Source organism: Phyllobates terribilis, unplaced genomic scaffold (genome assembly GCF_046119375.1).
Source record: "Phyllobates terribilis strain yellow unplaced genomic scaffold, ASM4611937v1 Scaffold_11__3_contigs__length_659146591, whole genome shotgun sequence".
In the NCBI taxonomy this organism is placed as follows: Eukaryota; Metazoa; Chordata; class Amphibia; order Anura; family Dendrobatidae; genus Phyllobates; species Phyllobates terribilis.
The window spans coordinates 608,888,547-608,908,703 of NW_027362771.1; the positions used below are offsets into that span (position 1 = coordinate 608,888,547).

Genomic DNA, 20,157 nt, shown 5'->3' on the forward strand with positions numbered 1-20,157 from the left:
GGGGATAGTTGCAAGTCTGCATCTTCTGATGCGGCAAGGATCACTTCTGATGGGCACACTTTTAGACAGTTACCTGGGGGTGAGATGCTTCCAGGGGTCTTCCCCATGCTGATCCCTTGTCTTTTCAGCACTGTTTGCATGTGTCACACAGCACATGGCCAGATAAGGTTGTAAAATGTTAAAATGACATTTCCAGGTGAACGCATTTGTCACGGTTGAAAGCAATACAAAAGTGCAAAAACGCATGAAAAATGCTACTTGTGAACATAGCCCAATGTGTGGAGGAGTATTTTTGATTTTGGTTATTTATTTTCCCTTATACACAAGTTTTTACCGTGGAAAGTGAATTTCTTAACATATTTCACAGGAAAACCGTTTCAGTTTCGTTTTTGAACGTTTTATTGTGAGCCCGCAAAAGTGGCTTAATACCTCTGACCACGTTGTTGACAGCAGTGACCTGGGGGGCAGAAATGCTTCCAGGGGCGATCCCCATGCTGCCCCCATGTCTTTTGAGCACTGTCACTATCGTTTTGGGCACTTTTTAGGCTTTCTACAGACTGCCGGGGGTGCTGCCGCAAAAATGCTCGGGTCTCTCATAGACTAACATTGGGCTCGTTGCTTGGGTCGAGCACCCGAGTATCACGGTAAGCTCGGCCCGAGCTTCGAGCACCCCAGCATTTTAGTGATCACTCAGTCGTCACCTTGGTGAGGACACGGAAGTCTTGCCCGTTACCAGTCTGGCACCCATGGCTAACTTTATGTTACGCTGGCTTAACCGTGACCCTCGCATTGTCAAAATGTTGGGTGACAGTCATTACTGGTTGATGACACTTTTAGACCCCCTCTACAAGGAGAACTTTCACTCTCTTATTCCTGAGTTGGAGAGGTCTATAAAAATGGGGCAGTACCAGAATGCCCTTGCTGCAGAACTATTAAAAAAATTCCCATCTGAACACGGTAGCGGCAGAGGTCACAGTTCGCTGCCCAACTAAGGCATACAGGCGAGAGAGAAGCAACTCCAATCCAGCAGAGGCAGGGGAACACTGTCAATGTTGGAAATTTTTGGTAGGCATTGCACTCACTGTATGCCCTATAACTGTGTAGCCGAACCGCTCCTTTTGTTACAGAAACATATCCTACAAGACATGTGTGGTTGGCTGGCCTGATATTGATGTGAATGGTCCCTGTTCCTCCTGCTCTTTCTCCTTTGCCACCACCTCATCCATCATTTATCACCTGAAGCTTTGTTTTAACGTGAGTCATAGAACTGGGATAGTAGCAGAAAAATATCCAGCAATCCTCGAAGGAGGTAGAATATGCGCCAAAACGCTGACCACCTCAGGCCTAGCTGCTACTACATACATGCGCTTGCATTCCAATGAACAGAAAGCTAAGGAGGTGGATGGCCTCATGATCATGAATAATTTACTCGTTGTATAGGAGGCCGACCACTGCTGCTGTCTACCTTCTGAACTTTGTGTTGAAGCCTGATTGACCCAGGACCCGCAATCCTCTATGTCTGGAGGACGTGTTGCATCCCAGTGTCCAACTGTGTCCCGGCTTCCACAATATTAACCCAGTGTGAAGGTGTCAGTGAGATGGACCATTCCTGGCCACATTCACTTGTCCATGTGTTTGTGGTTAGGCTGTCCTTCCCACTAAATGCACTGGGGAGGGCACAGGTAATATTTTGGTATGCGCGCTTGTGTATAAGGCACACCGGGACAAATAGGGGTGGCTGGGGACCGTTTATGGACACCCGGCCATCCCCACGCCGCTGGTGACTGTGTGTGGGCACCCGGCCGCGGGGCGGCTGGGGACTGAGTATGGACACCCGGCCGCCCCCTGGCAGCTGGGTGCCAAGCGTGGACACCCGGCCGCCGGGCGGCTGGGGACTGAGTATGAATGCCAGGCTACCGACGCAGCCATGACGTGGTGGCCAGATTCCACCTCCACATGCCTAAAAGGCCCAATTTCAAGTGCAAGCAAGCTAGCAGTATGGTATTGCAGCCTGGGGGTGGGTGGGTGGCAGGCTGCATACTTGCGCTTGTATTGCAAGTTATGGGGGAGGTACAATTGAACACTGCCCTGGGACAAGGACTTGCATGGGGATAGTTGCAAGTCTGCATCTGCTGATGCGGCAAGGATCACTTCTGATGGGCACACTTTTAGGCTGTGACCTGGGTGTCAGAGATGCTTCCAGGGGTCTTCCCCATGCTGTTCCCATGTCTTTTTAGCACTGTATGCATGTGTCACACAGCACATGGCCAGATAAGGTTGTGAAATGTTAAAATGACATTTCCCGGTGAATGCATTTGTCACGGTTGAAAGCAATACAAATGTGCAAAAACACATAAAAAATGCTACTTGTGAACATAGCCCAAGGTGTGGAGGAGTATTTTTGTTTTTGGTTATTTATTTTACCTTATACACAAGTCTTTACCCTGGAAAGGATGTTCCTTAACCCCTTTCCGACCTGGTCAGTAATAGTATGCACCAGGTCGGGAAGGCCGGTTCAGCGGGGGCTCCAGCGGTGAGCCCGCACTGAAGCGAGCACATGTCAGCTGATTATTGGAATCACAATCCACCCGCGGCTGTTAACATGTTAAATCTCTGACAGTGGCATTTGACTCGTGCTTCCGGGAGTCCTAAGCCCCGCCCATCAGTGACCCCGTCACGTGATCGCGGGTCACCATTGGGTGGGCATGACAACTCAGGGTCTGCAGCAGACGCCTGTGGTTGTCATGTCTCAATTGCTATGAGCGCCACCTAGGTGTCAGCGCTCATAGCAAGTGAGCATTTCTCCTGCATACAAGCGATCTGCTCATCGCTTGTATGCAGTTGAAGCAATTAGACAACTGTTGCTTCTAATCTCCTCTGGAGACTATAGAAGCAAGCAGAAAGTGTAAAAAAAAGTTTTTAAAATATAAATAAAATAAAAAATATATAAAAGTTTAAGTCACCCCCATTTCGCCCCATTAAAATAAAATATATATATATATATATAAAAAAAAAACCACATACACATATTTGGTATCGCCACGTTCAGAATCGCCCGATCTATCAATATAAAAGAAGAATTAATACAATCAGTAATCGGCATAACGAGAAAAAAATGTTATACGCCAGAATTAAGTTTTTTTTGTCGCTACAACTTTGCAATAAAATGCAATAACGGGCAATCAAAACATCGGATCTACCCCAAAATGGTATCAATAAAAACATCAGCCCGGCACGCAAATAATAAGCCCTCACCTGGCCCCAGATTCCGAAAAATGGAGAAGCTAAGGGTCTAGGAAAATGGCGTCATTTTTTTTGTTTTTTTTTAGCAATCTTTGGATTTTTTTTTCACCACTTAAATAAAAAAGAACCTATACATGCTAGGTGTCTATGAACTCATAACGACCTGGAAAATAATGATGGCAGGTCAGTTTTAGCAATCTGTGAACGTGGTAAAAAAAGGACCCAAAAACAACTGTGGAATTGCATTTTTTTTGCAGTTTCACTGCACTTGGAATTTTTTTTCCATTTTCCAGCACAAGATATGGTAAAACCAGTGACGCTGTTTAAAAGAACAACTCATCCCGCAAAAAATAAGCCCTCACATGGCCATATTGAACGAAAATTAAAAAAGTTCTGGCTCTGGGAAAAAGGGGAGCAAAAAAGGAAAACACAAAAACAGAAAGACCCATGGTCGTTAAGGGGTTAACATATTTCACAGGAAAGCACTTTCACTTTCGTTTTTGAACGTTTTATTGTGAGCCTGTAAAAGTGGCTTAATACCTCTGACCACGTTGTTGACAGCAGTGACCTGGGGGGCAGAAATACTTCCAGGGGCGATCCCCATGCTGTCCCAATGTCATTTGAGCACTGTCACTGTCGTTTTGGGCACTTTTTAGGCTTTCTACAGACTGCCGGGGGAGCCGCCGCAAAAATGTTCGGGTCTCCCATAGACTAACATTGGGCTCGATGCTCGGGTCGAGAACCCGAGTATCACAGTGAGCTTGGCCCGAGCTTCGAGCACCCGAGCATTTTAGTGCTCGCTCAACACTAATATGAACCCTTTTTTCCATTTGATATTCATTCATTTGTTCGTTTTTAGCAAGCTTTTAAGTTCAGTATTCAGCCACCATGGTCTCCATAAATGCTTTCCATTCTTTCTTCTTTTCGGGATTGTTACTGATTGTGCAGTGAGAATTTAATTTAGCAAAATCTCCCATCCTTCCTGGACATTTCTTTCCTTTAGAACATCCTACCTTTCCTTCCTTTTTACTGAGTCCATTAAAAACTGCCTTTCTACAGTCCAATCTTAAAATCTCAGTTTTCGCAGGTTTTCATCCTTTTGTAGTTGAAAATTATAGGATAGCATGATCGCTGCCTCCTAAGTTCTCAATCTCCTTTACTTCCTCAACCGTTTCCTAATTTTTGGTAAAAATTGGATCCAAATAAATAATGGTAGTGGTGGGATCTGAACCCACGCCTCCATAGAAACTGGAGCCTAAATCCAGAGTCTTAGACCGATCAGCCACGCTACCTCTAACAGAAGTTTAAAGTTATTTATATCAGAAGTTTGCTTTTGATGCAAGTGGCAGAAAATATTTTATATCCAATAAGACAAAAAGACAAATGTTATTATGCAACAGCAAAGTAATTATCAGGGAATTGTTTGTACATTGACTCTGGGGCACCATTTTACAAAACATATGACTTCTATCCAGATATTTAACTAATCTTTCCTCTGTTGGCTCATCCCCTAATTTTTAGATATCACTGAATTAGGTGGTATAGATTACTTGCTATGATCTCCCATATACAGGACACTCAAACTTGAAGGATTCCTACACCCCTGCCTGTACGTAACAGATAATCAGAAGCAGCAGCAAGGAAGACATTATACAGCAGTGCAGAGCAGTGTAGCTATGAATCCATCAGTAGGGTGACTTACTGGAAAGCAGCAGAAGCAGCATGGCTCTGTTTATGTTTGCTAATCACTCTGCTCATCCTGTATTGATAATCCTAAAAAGGAAGCAGGGATATGAGCTAGCAGTTAGACTTCATTTGACCAAGATTGATTTTGGCAAATTTTGAGAATCGGTGATCATTGATTGAACTGATATCGATGTAACATAGATGGTAAATTATGTAATTAATTCTGATGCCTAAAGCCAACATGACTATTCATATGCCGTATTCATATGTATGACTTGCTCACATGTTCCTTTTCTTCTACTGCACAGTGAAGACCACTTGATGTTACATTTGCTTTCTTAGAGAACACAGAAGCAAAACAGGAATTTAAAAGTTCAGTCTTCTCAACATCATTATTGACCACTTTACCCTTTTCATCCTTTAAAAATCCTATAGCATCTTTGGCTTTTCTTTAACTTTTGACTTACTTCCAAAATCCTTTCTTACTGCTTTTGGTCTCTCTTGCAAGCCTCACTTCATTACTGGCTTTAGCTCTTCTAACGCTAGCCCACCTTTCCCTGCAGACAGCATTATATTCTTCTTTAGATATGAACCCTTCTTTGCATTTGATATTCATTTCTTTGTTCCTTTTTAGCAAGCTTTTAAGTTTAGTATTCAGCCATCCTGGTCTCCATAAATGCTTTCCATTCTTCCTTCTTTTTGGGATTGTTACTGATTGTGCAGTGAGAATTTAATTTAGCAAAATCTCCCATCCTTCCTGGACATTTCTTTCCTTTAGAACATCCTACTTTTCCTTCCTTTTTACTGAGTCCATTAAAAACTGCCTTTCTACAGTCCAATCTTAAAATCTCAGTTTTTGCAGGTTTTCCACCTTTTGTAGTTCAAAAGTATAGGATAAAATTACCGCTGCCTCCTAAATTCTCAACCCCCTATACTTCCTCAACTGTTTCCCAATTTTTGGTAAAAATTAGATCCAAATAAATAATGGCAGCGGTGAGATTTGAACCCATGCCTCCAGAGAGACTGGAGCCTTAATCCAGCACCTTAGACCGCTCGGCCAGGCTACCTCATACGGAATTTCAAACTTATTTAAATCAGAAATTTGCTAATGATATAAGTTGTGGATAACATTGTATAACTAATTAGACAAAAATACAAATGTTATTATGCATGAGCAACGTAATTATCAGGGATTTGTTTGTACATTGACTCTGGGGCACCATTTTGCAAAACATATGACTTGTATCCAGATATTTAACTAATCTTTCCTCTGTTGGCTCAACCGCTAATTTTTAGATATCACTGAATTAGGTGGTATAGATTACTTGCTATGATCTCCCACATACAGGACACTCAAACTTGAAGGATTCCTACACCCCTGCCTGTAGACTAACATTGGGCTCGATGCTCGGGTCGAGCACCCGAGTATCACAGTGAGCTTGGCCCGAGCTTTGAGCACCCAAGCATTTTAGTGCTCGCTCAACACTAATATGAACCCTTTTTTCCATTTGATATTCATTCATTTGTTCGTTTTTAGCAAGCTTTTAAGTTCAGTATTCAGCCACCATGGTCTCCATAAATGCTTTCCATTCTTTCTTCTTTTCGGGATTGTTACTGATTGTGCAGTGAGAATTTAATTTAGCAAAATCTCCCATCCTTCCTGGACATTTCTTTCCTTTAGAACATCCTACCTTTCCTTCCTTTTTACTGAGTCCATTAAAAACTGCCTTTCTACAGTCCAATCTTAAAATCTCAGTTTTCGCAGGTTTTCATCCTTTTGTAGTTGAAAATTATAGGATAGCATGATCGCTGCCTCCTAAGTTCTCAATCTCCTTTACTTCCTCAACCGTTTCCTAATTTTTGGTAAAAATTGGATCCAAATAAATAATGGTAGTGGTGGGATCTGAACCCACACCTCCAGAGAAACTGGAGCCTAAATCCAGAGTCTTAGACCGATCAGCCATGCTACCTCTAACAGAAGTTTAAAGTTATTTATATCAGAAGTTTGCTTTTGATGCAAGTGGCAGAAAATATTTTATATCCAATAAGACAAAAAGACAAATGTTATTATGCAACAGCAACGTAATTATCAGGGAATTGTTTGTACATTGACTCTGGGGCACCATTTTACAAAACATATGACTTCTATCCAGATATTTAACTAATCTTTCCTCTGTTGGCTCATCCCCTAATTTTTAGATATCAATGAATTAGGTGGTATAGATTACTTGCTATGATCTCCCACATACAGGACACTCAAACATGAAGGATTCCTACACCCCTGCCTGTACGTAACAGATAATCAGAAGCAGCAGCAAGGAAGACATTATACAGCAGTGCAGAGCAGTGTAGCTATGAATCCATCACTAGGGTGACTTACTGGAAAGCAGCAGAAGCAGCATGGCTCTGTTTATGTTTGCTAATCACTCTGCTCATCCTGTATTGATAATCCTAAAAAGGAAGCAGGGATATGAGCTAACAGTTAGACTTCATTTTACCAAGATTGATTTTGGCAAATTTTGAGAATTGTTGATCATTGATTGAACTGACATCGATGTAACATAGATGGTAAATTATGTAATTAATTCTGATGCCTAAAGCCAACATGACTATTCATATGCCGTATTCATATGTATGACTTGCTCACATGTTCCTTTTCTTCTACAGCACAGTGAAGATCACTTGATGTTACATTTGCTTTCTTAGAGAAAACAGAAGCATAACAGGAATTTAAAAGTTCATTCTTCTCAACATCATTATTGACCACTTTACCCTTTTCATCCTTTAAAAATCCTATAGCATCTTTGGCTTTTCTTTAACTTTTGACTTACTTCCAAAATCCTTTCTTATTGCTTTTGGTCTCTCTTGCAAGCCTCACTTCATTACTGGCTTTAGCTCTTCTAATGCTAGCCCACCTTTCCCTGCAGACAGCATTATTTTCTTCTTTAGATATGAACCCTTCTTTTCATTTGATATTCATTTCTTTGTTCCTTTTTAGCAAGCTTTAAAGTTCAGTATTCAGCCATCCTGGTCTCCATAAATGCTTTCCATTCTTCCTTCTTTTTGGGATTGTTACTGATTGTGCAGTGAGAATTTAATTTAGCAAAATCTCCCATCCTTCCTGGACATTTCTTTCCTTTAGAACATCCTACTTTTCCTTCCTTTTTACTGAGTCCATTAAAAACTGCCTTTCTACAGTCCAATCTTAAAATCTCAGTTTTCGCAGGTTTTCCACCTTTTGTAGTTCAAAAGTATAGGATAAAATTACCGCTGCCTCCTAAATTCTCAATCCCCTATACTTCCTCAACTGTTTCCTAATTTTTGGTAAAAATTAGATCCAAATAAATAACGGCAGCGGTGGGATTTGAACCCACACATCCAGAGAGACTGGAGCCTTAATCCAGCGCCTTAGACTGCTCGGCCACGCTACCTCATATGGATGCTCAAACTTATTTAAATCAGAAATTTGCTAATGATATAAGTTGCGGAAAACATTGTATAACTAATTAGACAAAAATACAAATGTTATTATGCATGAGCAACGCAGTTATCAGGGATTTGTTTGTACATTGACTCTGGGGCACCATTTTACAAAACATATGACTTGTATCCAGATATTTAACTAATCTTTCCTCTGTTGGCTCATTCGCTAATTTTTAGATATCACTGAATTAGGTGGTATAGATTACTTGCTATGATCTCCCATATACAGGACCCTCAAACATGAAGGATTCCTACACCCCTGCCTGTACGTAACAGATCATCAGAAGCAGCAGCAAGGAAGACATTATACAGCAGTGCAGAGCAATGTAGCTATGAGTTCATCACAAGGGTGACTTACTGGAAAGCAGCAGAAGCAGCATGGCTCTGTTTATGTTTGCTAATCACTCTACTCATCCTGTATTGATAATCCTAAAAAGGCAGCAGGGATATGAGCTAGCAGTTAGACTTCTTTTGACCAAGATTGATTTTGGCAAATTTTGAGAATGGTTGATCATTGATTGAACTGACATGGATGTAACATAGATGGTAAATTATGTAGTTAATTCTGATGCCTAAAGCCAACATGACTATTCATATGCTGTATTCATACGTATGACTTGCTCACATGTTCCTTTTCTTCTACAGCACAGTGAAGATCACTTGATGTTACATTTGCTTTCTTAGAGAACACAGAAGCAAAACAGGAATTTAAAAGTTCAGTCTTCTCAACATCATTATTGACCACTTTACCCTTTTCATCCTTTAAAAATCCTATAGCATCTTTGGCTTTTCTTTAACTTTTGACTTACTTCCAAAATCCTTTCTTATTGCTTTTGGTCTCTCTTGCAAGCCTCAATTCATTACTGGCTTTAGCTCTTCTAACGCTAGCCCAGCTTTCCCTGCAGACAGCATTATATTCTTCTTTAGATATGAACCCTTTTTTCACTTGATATTCATTTCTTTGTTCCTTTTTAGCAAGCTTTTAAGTTCAGTATTCAGCCATCCTGGTCTCCATAAATGCTTTCCATTCTTCCTTCTTTTCGGGATTGTTACTGATTGTGCAGTGAGAATTTAATTTAGCAAAATCTCCCATCCTTCCTGGACATTTCTTTCCTTTAGAACATCCTACCTTTCCTTCATTTTTACTGAGTCCATTAAAAACTGCCTTTCTACAGTCCAATCTTAAAATCTCAGTTTTCGCAGGTTTTCCACCTTTTGTAGTTCAAAAGTATAGGACACAATTACCGCTGTCTCCTAAATTCTCAATCCCCTTTACGTCCTCAACTGTTTCCTGATTTTTGGTAAAAATTAGATCCAAATAAATAATGGCAGCGGTGGGATTTGAACCCACGCCTCCAGAGAGACTGGAGCCTTAATCCAGCGCCTTAGACCACTCGGCCACGCTACCTCATACGGATGTTCAAACTTATTTAAATCAGATATTTGCTAATGATATAAGTGGCAGAAAACATTGTATATCTAATTAGACAAAAATACAAATGTTATTATGCATGAGCAACGTAATTATCAGGGATTTGTTTGTACATTGACTCTGGGGCACCATTTTGCAAAACATATGACTTGTATCCAGATATTTAACTAATCTTTCCTCTGTTGGCTCAACCGCTAATTTTTAGATATCACTGAATTAGGTGGTATAGATTACTTGCTATGATCTCCCACATACAGGACACTCAAACTTGAAGGATTCCTACACCCCTGCCTGTACGTAACAGATAATCAGAAGCAGCAGCAAGGAAGACATTATACAGCAGTGCAGAGCAGTGTAGCTATGAATCCATCACTAGGGTGACTTACTGGAAAGCAGCAGAAGCAGCATGGCTCTGTTTATGTTTGCTAATCACTCTGCTCATCCTGTATTGATAATCCTAAAAAGGCAGCAGGGATATGAGCTAGCAGTTAGACGTCTTTTGACCAAGATTGATTTTGGCAAATTTTGAGAATTGTTGATCATTGATTGAACTGACATGGATGTAACACAGATGGTAAATTATGTAGTTAATTCTGATGCCTAAAGCCAACTTGACTATTCATATGCCGTATTCATACGTATGACTTACTCACATGTTCCTTTTCTTCTACAGCACAGTGAAGATCACTTGATGTTACATTTGCTTTCTTAGAGAACACAGAAGCAAAACAGGAATTTAAAAGTTCAGTCTTCTCAACATCATTATTGACCACTTTACCCTTTTCATCCTTTAAAAATCCTATAGCATCTTTGGCTTTTCTTTAACTTTTGACTTACTTCCAAAATCCTTTCTTATTGCTTTTGGTCTCTCTTGCAAGCCTCAATTCATTACTGGCTTTAGCTCTTCTAACGCTAGCCCAGCTTTCCCTGCAGACAGCATTATATTCTTCTTTAGATATGAACCCTTTTTTCACTTGATATTCATTTCTTTGTTCCTTTTTAGCAAGCTTTTAAGTTCAGTATTCAGCCATCCTGGTCTCCATAAATGCTTTCCATTCTTCCTTCTTTTCGGGATTGTTACTGATTGTGCAGTGAGAATTTAATTTAGCAAAATCTCCCATCCTTCCTGGACATTTCTTTCCTTTAGAACATCCTACTTTTCCTTCCTTTTTACTGAGTCCATTAAAAACTGCCTTTCTACAGTCCAATCTTAAAATCTCAGTTTTCGCAGGTTTTCCACCTTTTGTAGTTCAAAAGTATAGGATAAAATTACCGCTGCCTCCTAAATTCTCAATCCCCTATACTTCCTCAACTGTTTCCTAATTTTTGGTAAAAATTAGATCCAAATAAATAACGGCAGCGGTGGGATTTGAACCCACACATCCAGAGAGACTGGAGCCTTAATCCAGCGCCTTAGACTGCTCGGCCACGCTACCTCATACGGATGCTCAAACTTATTTAAATCAGAAATTTGCTAATGATATAAGTTGCGGAAAACATTGTATAACTAATTAGACAAAAATACAAATGTTATTATGCATGAGCAACGCAGTTATCAGGGATTTGTTTGTACATTGACTCTGGGGCACCATTTTACAAAACATATGACTTGTATCCAGATATTTAACTAATCTTTCCTCTGTTGGCTCATTCGCTAATTTTTAGATATCACTGAATTAGGTGGTATAGATTACTTGCTATGATCTCCCATATACAGGACCCTCAAACATGAAGGATTCCTACACCCCTGCCTGTACGTAACAGATCATCAGAAGCAGCAGCAAGGAAGACATTATACAGCAGTGCAGAGCAATGTAGCCATGAGTTCATCACAAGGGTGACTTACTGGAAAGCAGCAGAAGCAGCATGGCTCTGTTTATGTTTGCTAATCACTCTACTCATCCTGTATTGATAATCCTAAAAAGGCAGCAGGGATATGAGCTAGCAGTTAGACTTCTTTTGACCAAGATTGATTTTGGCAAATTTTGAGAATGGTTGATCATTGATTGAACTGACATGGATGTAACATAGATGGTAAATTATGTAGTTAATTCTGATGCCTAAAGCCAACATGACTATTCATATGCTGTATTCATACATATGACTTGCTCACATGTTCCTTTTCTTCTACAGCACAGTGAAGATCACTTGATGTTACATTTGCTTTCTTAGAGAACACAGAAGCAAAACAGGAATTTAAAAGTTCAGTCTTCTCAACATCATTATTGACCACTTTACCCTTTTCATCCTTTAAAAATCCTATAGCATCTTTGGCTTTTCTTTAACTTTTGACTTACTTCCAAAATCCTTTCTTATTGCTTTTGGTCTCTCTTGCAAGCCTCAATTCATTACTGGCTTTAGCTCTTCTAACGCTAGCCCAGCTTTCCCTGCAGACAGCATTATATTCTTCTTTAGATATGAACCCTTTTTTCACTTGATATTCATTTCTTTGTTCCTTTTTAGCAAGCTTTTAAGTTCAGTATTCAGCCATCCTGGTCTCCATAAATGCTTTCCATTCTTCCTTCTTTTCGGGATTGTTACTGATTGTGCAGTGAGAATTTAATTTAGCAAAATCTCCCATCCTTCCTGGACATTTCTTTACTTTAGAACATTCTACCTTTCCTTCATTTTTACTGAGTCCATTAAAAACTGCCTTTCTACAGTCCAATCTTAAAATCTCAGTTTTCGCAGGTTTTCCACCTTTTGTAGTTCAAAAGTATAGGACACAATTACCGCTGTCTCCTAAATTCTCAATCCCCTTTACGTCCTCAACTGTTTCCTAATTTTTGGTAAAAATTAGATCCAAATAAATAATGGCAGCGGTGGGATTTGAACCCACGCCTCCAGAGAGACTGGAGCCTTAATCCAGCGCCTTAGACCACTCGGCCACGCTACCTCATACGGATGTTCAAACTTATTTAAATCAGATATTTGCTAATGATATAAGTGGCAGAAAACATTGTATATCTAATTAGACAAAAATACAAATGTTATTATGCATGAGCAACGTAATTATCAGGGATTTGTTTGTACATTGACTCTGGGGCACCATTTTGCAAAACATATGACTTGTATCCAGATATTTAACTAATCTTTCCTCTGTTGGCTCAACCGCTAATTTTTAGATATCACTGAATTAGGTGGTATAGATTACTTGCTATGATCTCCCACATACAGGACACTCAAACTTGAAGGATTCCTACACCCCTGCCTGTACGTAACAGATAATCAGAAGCAGCAGCAAGGAAGACATTATACAGCAGTGCAGAGCAGTGTAGCTATGAATCCATCACTAGGGTGACTTACTGGAAAGCAGCAGAAGCAGCATGGCTCTGTTTATGTTTGCTAATCACTCTGCTCATCCTGTATTGATAATCCTAAAAAGGCAGCAGGGATATGAGCTAGCAGTTAGACGTCTTTTGACCAAGATTGATTTTGGCAAATTTTGAGAATGGTTGATCATTGATTGAACTGACATGGATGTAACACAGATGGTAAATTATGTAGTTAATTCTGATGCCTAAAGCCAACTTGACTATTCATATGCCGTATTCATACGTATGACTTACTTACATGTTCCTTTTCTTCTACAGCACAGTGAAGATCACTTGATGTTACATTTGCTTTCTTAGAGAACACAGAAGCAAAACAGGAATTTAAAAGTTCAGTCTTCTCAACATCATTATTGACCACTTTACCTTTTCATCCTTTAAAAATCCTATAGCATCTTTGGCTTTTCTTTAACTTTTGACTTACTTCCAAAATCCTTTCTTATTGCTTTTGGTCTCTCTTGCAAGCCTCAATTCATTACTGGCTTTAGCTCTTCTAACGCTAGCCCAGCTTTCCCTGCAGACAGCATTATATTCTTCTTTAGATATGAACCCTTTTTTCACTTGATATTCATTTCTTTGTTCCTTTTTAGCAAGCTTTTAAGTTCAGTATTCAGCCATCCTGGTCTCCATAAATGCTTTCCATTCTTCCTTCTTTTCGGGATTGTTACTGATTGTGCAGTGAGAATTTAATTTAGCAAAATCTCCCATCCTTCCTGGACATTTCTTTCCTTTAGAACATTCTACCTTTCCTTCATTTTTACTGAGTCCATTAAAAACTGCCTTTCTACAGTCCAATCTTAAAATCTCAGTTTTCTCAGGTTTTCCACCTTTAGTAGTTCAAAAGTATAGGATAAAATTACCGCTGCCTCCTAAATTCTCAACCCCCTATACTTCCTCAACTGTTTCCTAATTTTTGGTAAAAATTAGAATCAAATAAATAATGGCAGCGGTGGGATTTGAACCCACGCCTCCAGAGAGACTGGAGCCTTAATCCAGCGCCTTAGACCACTCGGCCACGCTACCTCATACAGATATGCAAACTTATTTAAATCAGAAATTTGCTAATGATATAAGTTGCGGGAAACATTGTATAACTAATTAGACAAAAATACAAATGTTATTATGCATGAGCAACGCAGTTATCACGGATTTGTTTGTACATTTACTCTGGGGCACCAATTTACAAAACATATGACTTGTATCCAGATATTTAACTAATCTTTCCTCTGTTGGCTCATCCACTAATTTTTAGATATCACTGAATTAGGTGGTATAGATTACTTGCTATGTTCTCCCATATACAGGACCCTCAAACATGAAGGATTCCTACACCCCTGCCTGTACGTAACAGATAATCAGAAGCAGCAGCAAGGAAGACATTATACAGCAGTGCAGAGCAGTGTAGCTATGAATCCATCACTAGGGTGACTTACTGGAAAGCAGCAGAAGCAGCATGGCTCTGTTTATGTTTGCTAATCACTCTGCTCATCCTGTATTGATAATCCTATAAAGGCAGCAGGGATATGAGCTAGCAGTTAGACTTCATTTGACCAAGATTGATTTTGGCAAATTTTGAGAATCGTTGATCATTGATTGAACTGACATCGATGTAACATAGATGGTAAATTATGTAATTAATTCTGATGCCTAAAGCCAACATGACTTCTCATATGCCGTATTCTTATGTATGACTTGCTCACATGTTCCTTTTCTTCTACAGCACAGTGAAGATCACTTGATGTTACATTTGCTTTCTTAGAGAACACAGAAGCAAAACAGGAATTTAAAAGTTCAGTCTTCTCAACATCATTATTGACCACTTTACCCTTTTCATCCTTTAAAAATCATATAGCATCTTTGGCTTTTCTTTAACTTTTGACTTACTTCCAAAATCCTTTCGTATTGCTTTTGGTCTCTCTTGCAAACCTCAAATCATTACTGGCTTTAGCTCTTCTAACGCTAGCCCACCTTTCCCTGCAGACAGCATTATATTCTTCTTTAGATATGAACCCTTCTTTTCACTTGATATTCATTTCTTTGTTCCTTTTTAGCAAGCTTTTAAGTTCAGTATTCAGCCATCCTTGTCTCCATAAATGCTTTCCATTCTTCCTTCTTTTCGGGATTGTTACTGATTGTGCAGTGAGAATTTAATTTATCAAAACCTCCCACCCTTCCTGGACATTTCTTTCCTTTAGAACATTCTACCTTTCCTTCCATTTTACTGAGTCCATTAAAAACTGCCTTTCTACAGTCCAATCTTAAAATCTCAGTTTTCGCAGGTTTTCCACCTTTTGTAGTTCAAAAGTATAGGATAGAATTACCGCTGTCTCCTAAATTCTCAATCCCCTTTACTTCCTCAACTGTTTCCTAATTTTTGGTAAAAATTAGATCCAAATAAATAATGGCAGCGGTGGGATTTGAACCCACGCCTCCAGAGAGACTGGAGCCTTAATCCAGCGCCTTAGACCGCTCGGCCACGCTACTTCATATAGATGTTCAAACTTATTTAAATCAGAAATTTGCTAATGATATCAATTGCGGGAAACATTGTATAACTAATTAGACAAAAATACAAATGTTATTATGCATGAGCAATGCAGTTATCAGGGATTTGTTTGTACATTGACTCTGGGGCACCATTTTACAAAACATATGACTTGTATCCAGATATTTAACTAATCTTTCCTCTGTTGGCTCATCCACTAATTTTTAGATATCACTGAATTAGGTGGTATAGATTACTTGCTATGATCTCCCATATACAGGACCCTCAAACATGAAGGATTCCTACACCCCTGCCTGTACGTAACAGATAATCAGAAGCAGCAGCAAGGAAGACATTATACAGCAGAGCAGAGCAGTGTAGCTATGAATTCATCACTAGGGTGACTTACTGGAAAGCAGCAGAAGCAGCATGGCTCTGTTTATGTTTGCTAATCACTCTGCTCATCCTGTATTGATAATCCTAAAAAGGCAGCAGGGATATGAGCTAGCAGTTAGACTTCTTTTGACCAAGATTGATTTTGGCAAATTTTGAGAATGGTTGATCATTGATTGAACTGACATGGATGTAACATAGATGGTGAATTATGTAGTTAATTCTGATGCCTAAAGCCAACATGACTATTCATATGCCGTATTCATACGTATGACTTGCTCACATGTTCCTTTTCTTCTACAGCACAGTGAAGATCACTTGATGTTACATTTGCTTTCTTAGAGAACACAGAAGCAAAACAGGAATTTAAAAGTTCAGTCTTCTCAACATCATTATTGACCACTTTACCCTTTTCATCTTTTAAAAATCCTATAGCATCTTTGGCTTTTCTTTAACTTTGACTTACTTCCAAAATCCTTTCGTATTGCTTTTGGTCTCTCTTGCAAACCTCAATTCATTACTGGCTTTAGCTCTTCTAACGCTAGCCCACCTTTCCCTGCAGACAGCATTATATTCTTCTTTAGATATGAACCCTTCTTTTCACTTGATATTCATTTCTTTGTTCCTTTTTAGCAAGCTTTTAAGTTCAGTATTCAGCCATCCTGGTCTCCAAAAATGCTTTCCATTCTTCCTTCTTTTCGGGATTGTTACTGATTGTGCAGTGAGAATTTAATTTATCAAAACCTCCCATCCTTCCTGGACATTTCTTTCCTTTAGAACATTCTACCTTTCCTTCCATTTTACTGAGTCCATTAAAAACTGCCTTTCTACCGTCCAATCTTAAAATCTCAGTTTTCGCAGGTTTTCCACCTTTTGTAGTTCAAAAGTATAGGATAGAATTACCGCTGTCTCCTAAATTCTCAATCCCCTTTACTTCCTCAACTGTTTCCTAATTTTTGGTAAAAATTAGATCCAAATAAATAATGGCAGTGGTGGGATTTGAACCCACGCCTCCAGAGAGACTGGAGCCTTAATCCAGCGCCTTAGACCGCTCGGCCACGCTAACTCGTATAGATGTTCAAACTTATTTAAATCAGAAATTTGCTAATGATATAAATTGCAGGAAACATTGTATAACTAATTAGACAAAAATACAAATGTTATTATGCATGAGCAATGCAGTTATCAGGGATTTGTTTGTACATTGACTCTGGGGCACCATTTTACAAAACATATGACTTGTATCCAGATATTTAACTAATCTTTCCTCTGTTGGCTCATCCACTAATTTTTAGATATCACTGAATTAGGTGGTATAGATTACTTGCTATGATCTCCCATATACAGGACCCCCAAACATGAAGGATTCCTACACCCCTGCCTGTACGTAACAGATAATCAGAAGCAGCAGCAAGGAAGACATTATACAGCAGAGCAGAGCAGTGTAGCTATGAATTCATCACTAGGGTGACTTACTGGAAAGCAGCAGAAGCAGCATGGCTCTGTTTATGTTTGCTAATCACTCTGCTCATCCTGTATTGATAATCCTAAAAACGCAGCAGGGATATGAGCTAGCAGTTAGACTTCTTTTGACCAAGATTGATTTTGGCAAATTTTGAGAATGGTTGATCATTGATTGAACTGACATGGATGTAACATAGATGGTAAATTATGTAGTTAATTCTTATGCCTAAAGCCAACATGACTATTCATATGCCGTATTCATACGTATGACTTGCTCACATGTTCCTTTTCTTCTACAGCACAGTGAAGATCACTTGATGTTACATTTGCTTTCTTAGAGAACACAGAAGCAAAACAGGAATTTAAAAGTTCAGTCTTCTCAACATCATTATTGACCACTTTACCCTTTTCATCCTTTAAAAATCCTATAGCATCTTTGGCTTTTCTTTAACTTTGACTTACTTCCAAAATCCTTTCGTATTGCTTTTGGTCTCTCTTGCAAACCTCAATTCATTACTGGCTTTAGCTCTTCTAACGCTAGCCCACCTTTCCCTGCAGACAGCATTATATTCTTCTTTAGATATGAACCCTTCGTTTCACTTGATATTCATTTCTTTGTTCCTTTTTAGCAAGCTTTTAAGTTCAGTATTCAGCCATCCTGGTCTCCAAAAATGCTTTCCATTCTTCCTTCTTTTCGGGATTGTTACTGATTGTGCAGTGAGAATTTAATTTATCAAAACCTCCCATCCTTCCTGGACATTTCTTTCCTTTAGAACATTCTACCTTTCCTTCCATTTCACTGAGTCCATTAAAAACTGCCTTTCTACAGTCCAATCTTAAAATCTCAGTTTTCGCAGGTTTTCCACCTTTTGTAGTTCAAAAGTATAGGATAGAATTATCGCTGTCTCCTAAATTCTCAATCCCCTTTACTTCCTCAACTGTTTCCTAATTTTTGGTAAAAATTAGATCCAAATAAATAATGGCAGCGGTGGGATTTGAACCCACGCCTCCAGAGAGACTGGAGCCTTAATCCAGCGCCTTAGACCGCTCGGCCACGCTACCTCATATAGATGTTTAAACTTATTTAAATCAGAAATTTGCTAATGATATAAGTTGCGGGAAACATTGTATAACTAACTAGACAAAAATACAAATGTTATTATGCATGAGCAATGCAGTTATCAGGGATTTGTTTGTACATTGACTCTGGGGCAGCATTTTACAAAACATATGACTTGTATCCAGATATTTAACTAATCTTTCCTCTGTTGGCTCATCCACTAATTTTTAGATATCACTGAATTAGGTGGTATAGATTACTTGCTATGATCTCCCATATACAGGACCCTCAAACATGAAGGATTCCTACACCCCTGCCTGTACGTAACAGATAATCAGAAGCAGCAAGGAAGACATTATACAGCAGTGCAGAACAGTGTAGCTATGAATTTATCACTAGGGTGACTTACTGGAAAGTAGCAGAAGCAGCATGGCTCTGTTTATGTTTGCTAATCACTCTACTCATCCTGTATTGATAATTCTAAAAAGACAGCAGGGATATGAGCTAGCAGTTAGACTTCTTTTGACCAAGATTGATTTTGGCAAATTTTGAGAATGGTTGATCATTGATTGAACTGACATGGATGTAGCATAGATGGTAAATTATGTAGTTAATTCTGATGCCTAAAGCCAACATGACTATTCATATGCCGTATTCATACGTATGACTTGCTCACATGTTCCTTTTCTTCTACAGCACAGTGAAGATCACTTGATGTTACATTTGCTTTCTTAGAGAACACAGAAGCAAAACAGGATTTTAAAAGTTCAGTCTTCTCAACATCATTATTGACCACTTTACCCTTTTCATCCTTTAAAAATCCTATAGCATCTTTGGCTTTTCTTTAACTTTTGACTTACTTCCAAAATCCTTTCGTATTGCTTTTGGTCTCTCTTGCAAACCTCAATTCATTACTGGCTTTAGCTCTTCTAACGCTAGCCCACCTTTCCCTGCAGACAGCATTATATTCTTCTTTAGATATGAACCCTTCTTTTCACTTGATATTCATTTCTTTGTTCCTTTTTAGCAAGCTTTTAAGTTCAGTATTCAGCCATCCTGGTCTCCATAAATGCTTTCCATTCTTCCTTCTTTTCGGGATTGTTACTGATTGTGCAGTGAGAATTTAATTTAGCAAAACCTCCCATCCTTCCTGGACATTTCTTTCCTTTAGAACATTCTACCTTTCCTTCCATTTTACTGAGTCCATTAAAAACTGCCTTTCTACCGTCCAATCTTAAAATCTCAGTTTTTGCAGGTTTTCCACCTTTTGTAGTTAAAAAGTATAGGATAGAATTACCGCTGTCTCCTAAATTCTCAATCCCCTTTACTTCCTCAACTGTTTCCTAATTTTTGGTAAAAATTAGATCCAAATAAATAATGGCAGTGGCGGGATTTGAACCCACGCCTCCGGAGAGACTGGAGTCTTAATCCAGCGCCTTAGACCGCTCGGCCACGCTACCTCGTATAGATGTTCAAACTTATTTAAATCAGAAATTTGCTAATGATATAAATTGCAGGAAACATTGTATAACTAATTAGACAAAAATACAAATGTTATTATGCATGAGCAATGCAGTTA

At 39.1% G+C, this 20,157-nt stretch overlaps 9 non-coding genes across 9 annotated transcripts; all 9 read right to left on the bottom strand.

The window, feature by feature from the left end:
* Positions 1–8,278: 8,278 nt before the first annotated feature.
* TRNAL-AAG (transfer RNA leucine (anticodon AAG)) lies at positions 8,279–8,360 on the bottom strand. The gene has a single exon. It is a non-coding gene; the product is annotated as a tRNA-Leu (tRNA).
* Positions 8,361–9,738: 1,378 nt separating this feature from the next.
* On the bottom strand, positions 9,739–9,820 carry TRNAL-AAG (transfer RNA leucine (anticodon AAG)). The gene has a single exon. It is a non-coding gene; the product is annotated as a tRNA-Leu (tRNA).
* Positions 9,821–11,198: 1,378 nt separating this feature from the next.
* On the bottom strand, positions 11,199–11,280 carry TRNAL-AAG (transfer RNA leucine (anticodon AAG)). Its single transcript has one exon. It is a non-coding gene; the product is annotated as a tRNA-Leu (tRNA).
* Positions 11,281–12,658: 1,378 nt separating this feature from the next.
* TRNAL-AAG (transfer RNA leucine (anticodon AAG)) lies at positions 12,659–12,740 on the bottom strand. Its single transcript has one exon. It is a non-coding gene; the product is annotated as a tRNA-Leu (tRNA).
* Positions 12,741–14,117: 1,377 nt separating this feature from the next.
* On the bottom strand, positions 14,118–14,199 carry TRNAL-AAG (transfer RNA leucine (anticodon AAG)). Its single transcript has one exon. It is a non-coding gene; the product is annotated as a tRNA-Leu (tRNA).
* A 1,379-nt stretch (positions 14,200–15,578) lies between these two features.
* On the bottom strand, positions 15,579–15,660 carry TRNAL-AAG (transfer RNA leucine (anticodon AAG)). Its single transcript has one exon. It is a non-coding gene; the product is annotated as a tRNA-Leu (tRNA).
* Positions 15,661–17,038: 1,378 nt separating this feature from the next.
* TRNAL-AAG (transfer RNA leucine (anticodon AAG)) lies at positions 17,039–17,120 on the bottom strand. The gene has a single exon. It is a non-coding gene; the product is annotated as a tRNA-Leu (tRNA).
* A 1,378-nt stretch (positions 17,121–18,498) lies between these two features.
* TRNAL-AAG (transfer RNA leucine (anticodon AAG)) lies at positions 18,499–18,580 on the bottom strand. The gene has a single exon. It is a non-coding gene; the product is annotated as a tRNA-Leu (tRNA).
* Positions 18,581–19,956: 1,376 nt separating this feature from the next.
* On the bottom strand, positions 19,957–20,038 carry TRNAL-AAG (transfer RNA leucine (anticodon AAG)). The gene has a single exon. It is a non-coding gene; the product is annotated as a tRNA-Leu (tRNA).
* Between the last annotated feature and the right edge of the window lie 119 nt (positions 20,039–20,157).